We start from the raw sequence: 4300 nt of genomic DNA, 5'->3' as shown, positions 1-4300 counted from the left end.
GTAGCGGGGGGGCGGGGCGTGGCGGGGGGGGGTAACCTCCTCACCGTGGTTACGTCACCGTCGCCCTGCGATCGTCTCCGCCCTCGCGTTACATTTCTCACAGTGGATGCGCGGCTAGAATTGGCCAATCAGCGCGCGCGACTCCGCGGGGTTGACCTATCGAACCGCGGAAAATTCCCTCTCCCCCTCCCCCTCTCCCTCTATGCGAGCTAGGAAATGTAATCCCCCCGTTCGCGGTTGCTTACCGTGCAGTGTGGTGTAGACGCGCATCTCATGGAGTTTTGTTTCGGCATCTCCACTTGATGCAATTACGGTAAGAGACACGCGGACGGCAGTTTTGGAGTGATTCCGTGACTTTGTTAGCAGTGTAAGTCATGCCAGTTAAACAACCGGATATGTATTCTTTGTTCTTTCGGTAAAGTCACGTAGAAGGGAAATAATAAAATAATAGAAATATTAAACAATAAAACATTCTCACGACGTTTCGACTGCAACACAAGCAATCATCATCAGGTGTTAAACCCACAGCAAGAAAATTTGAAAACATTTCAAATTTTCTTGCTGTGGATTTCACAAATTTGAATTTTTTTCAAATTTTCTTGCTGTGGATTTCACAAATTTGAATTTTTTTCAAATTTTCTTGCTGTGGATTTCACACCTGATGATGATTGCTTGTGTTGCAGTCGAAACGTCGTGAGAATGTTTTATTGTTTAATATTTCTATTATTTTATTATTTCCCTTCTACGTGACTTTACCGAAAGAACCAAGAATATGAATCCCTGCAGTCACGAAAGCTTTAAATCAAAATTTAACCGGACATGTGTTAAAAAAAAGGATTTTTATATAGCAATCATCGGATTTCTCCAGTGTAAATATTCTGAATCTGAACAACAAACAAACTTCTGCCAGGCTAGGTGCACCATGACCAAAGAAGACGACAACCCACAGTGCTGCTCATCTTCCACCCCAAGCGCACGTGGTCGGAATTCCGTAGTTTCGTAGCAGGCTTCGAAGTTCCTGTGCAGGGCATTCGTTCGGGAAGATCACTGTTAACTTTTGAACACAGGGCGGTACGGTATTCGTTTTATCCGCCGCGGAAAGATGATAGGTTGAGTCCACCGCAGAATGAATTTGAACTCGCTGCCAGTGATTGAGTCTAAGGTTGTTGTTGTTCAGCCCACTCAGTGGCAATTCCTGCGTTGGCATGAATTTTGGAAAAAGTTATTTGCAGGGCAGCAAACGCGTTATGTGGAACCTTTTAGGGTAGCGGCCACAGCGATTCATTGCAATAATTTTATCCGATGAACATATTCCCATTTTTGGAGTTAAGTTTTGATTTTTGTTGTTGTTGTGAGGCTTTACAATATTTTTTTTATAATCAGCTGACAATATTACATCGCACGTGATTCCTTGGGGCAAATTGTTGGGTGGTGGGAATTGCAACGTTAAACACATTTCCAACGAGGAAATGGGTCAATGTGTTTAAACAAAAAACATGTGGCTATGTGTGTTTCTACGTTATCCACACTGCTAGCGGTAAAAAGTTGCAATTGCTGATACCGTCACCATCTCAAGACGTGGTCTGTCCACTGCTGGATGAAGGCATCCCTAAGCCGGTGACCCACCACCACGTGTCACGGTCCTTTCATCGCTCCGTGCATCTCGGGCGTGTTTTTGTTGTTTTAGTTGCCTAGTAAAAATACCTCGACCACCTTACCTGAGTCTACTCACGTTTACACAGTCCCTGTGATACCTCGGGACATCCATCTTCACGGCATTTGTTCTCTGATCCACGTGTTCATCCCCCCTCTGCTATCAATGTCCAAATGATAGGGCCACTCTATTATTGAGCTATTATTAAAATAAGTTCCTACCTCAGTGGGCTCTGTCTGGAAGGACGGGGTATGGTTTAGTTGTATGTGTTTGTATTGTTGTTGTAACGGTCTTACCCGAAACCTCCTGGACATCTGTGGAAAAATAACTTTATAGCTCATCGGATTCCTCCACTATAAATTAACATCTGATTCTCCCATCGTGGAAATCGTCTTGCAAGTTTATCCAGGGTAACTCCGAGCATGTACCATCCGTTTAAATATCCACGGTGGTGGGTGTGGGGTGGGTACCCCCATCTCCACCCCTCCATCCCCTCTTCATCCTCGTGCCCGAGAGGCTCGGGACAGAGTCGGTTGGGATTCGGTTAGACCGGCACCATGAAGGCCCAGAAAACCCTGGCTGGGCCAACCCAGACCCCAAGGGTCTCACCAAGGGCCCCAGGGATCATGGTTCTGCTGCTGTTTGCAGTGGCCACGGGGGCAGAGCTATTGGCAGCTACAGGCAAATAATCACGCACTGCACTGCAGATAATCACATTGTCACACAGTATCGTTGTAACATTGTGATGTCTTCTGCAAATGCCATCCAAATAACGGATGTTTTTTAACATGTTTTGCTTTAAAAAATATTTAATTTGCATTATTGTGATAACACGGTCATGCATGATATACAAATGCATAATAATTGCGTCACGTATATCTAATTATTTTCCTGAAATTAATTGTGGATTGTTATTAACGTGCAATTAGGTAAACGCTGCTGTGTGCTTTTGACCGTTAACGGGTGTAGGTCCTGTCAAGTCTAGTTCACTTCATGATAAACCATACAGGACATTAACGACGGGATCAAGGTCGTTTAATCAACATCCAGCACACAAGTCTGTATGCCTTGGCTCCAAAAACACACACATGGGACTGTAAGGGGAACCTTTCTTGTGCAATTGCATGATTTATACAAACGTTGCAAAATAACTGCTGTATAAACGCTAACAAAGAGGGTGTGTCACTTTCTAAGTGTCTTGGGATTCAACAATACAAGGATCCCGGTCTTAAATTTGTATTTGCACGTTGTCTAAAAGTGTAATTATTCCTTATAAATCAAGCCAGTATTTAACTAAATATGATTGTTGGTTGATATACAGTACATATAATTCAGTTGCTTTAATGCCTTACCGTTATGTATTGCTCAGAGTCGGTGGTGGTGCAGAGGTGTAAGCTGATGAGCTGAGTTCGATTCCTAGCATGATTTCTGGAAGGACTTCATCCAGCAATAGTTTTACAAATGGCTGTAAATTATTGTTCAGCATTTTAATGGACATCATCACTAATGTTCTAAATAATATTGTAAAACTTCCCGTAGAGGCTAACCCCCCTTTTTCTGATGACGACCGCTTGTGTTGCGATCTAAGCGTCGTGGTGTTTTTATTCACTTAATTTTTATTATAATTTTTCCTGCGTCAGCAGTTCTCCTGCTGTGTTTGTCTCACCTGATGACGATTTCTTATGTTGCGATCGAAACGTCGTGATCTATTATTTTTTCTACCTACGTGACTTTACCGAAATAACCAAAGAGTATGGATTCCTGCAGTCACGAAAGCTTTAAATCAAGATTGAATATAAGCTTCCCATAGTTTATGGTTCAAAACCCCAATAACTAAGCCATGCTTAGCTGAGTGACTTTTATGTGTTTGAAAATTGAGTACATTTGGCAGAACGTTATGACTACATGGTAAACGCGTAAAATACATTTGTTTACAAACGTGATTTTCTAAATCAAGGTATAAACCTTCACCTAGGTATATTCTGTATACATGCAAGCACATACATCTGTGTAAATCAACAAATACCTTTTACATGTACCTCTCTGCAGTGAAGATAAAATGTAGGATCTCAGGAGTTGAGTAAATAATTTTTACTATGAGGGTGTTTATACTAAAAACAGACATGAAGATGTCCCACAAACACCCAATAATAGATGTTGCCAAACCTTCTTACGACTTCGTAACGTTTATCTAGATAAATAAAGGGCATTATTTAATTTGAAGGTGTTTTAAACATTCTATTCTGCTCATAATGCTGCAATGGTCAGTCACACAAGTTGGTTTCCAATTTGCATTTTAACAGAGATGATTCTCATTTAAATCAGTTCAAGAATATTTGTGCTGCTTTAACTTTTACTGCCACGTAATGTGGATTTGCGTTGCATTAAGAAGTGGGCCTGTGATTTTTGTGATGTTTTTTGTCGCGTATACACAGACAATGGACAGCTAGCCAAGCCCCAAATACAAGCCGGCCCTCTGAGTGTAGGATACAAGTCCATCTATGGGAGAGAACACAAATCAGGTAAAATGCGTACTGTAGTGGATCAGTAGGGAAGAGGTTAATACAGTATCTCAACCTTATAGCTGAAAGGTAAACATTAAGCTCAGCACTTATTAAAATCACACCATCATGGGACATGTGTGTA

This window comes from Lampetra planeri, chromosome 1 (assembly GCF_965212315.1).
Source record: "Lampetra planeri chromosome 1, kcLamPlan1.2.h2, whole genome shotgun sequence".
Lineage (NCBI taxonomy): Eukaryota > Metazoa > Chordata > Hyperoartia > Petromyzontiformes > Petromyzontidae > Lampetra > Lampetra planeri.
Note: the sequence above shows the minus strand (reverse complement) of the source record.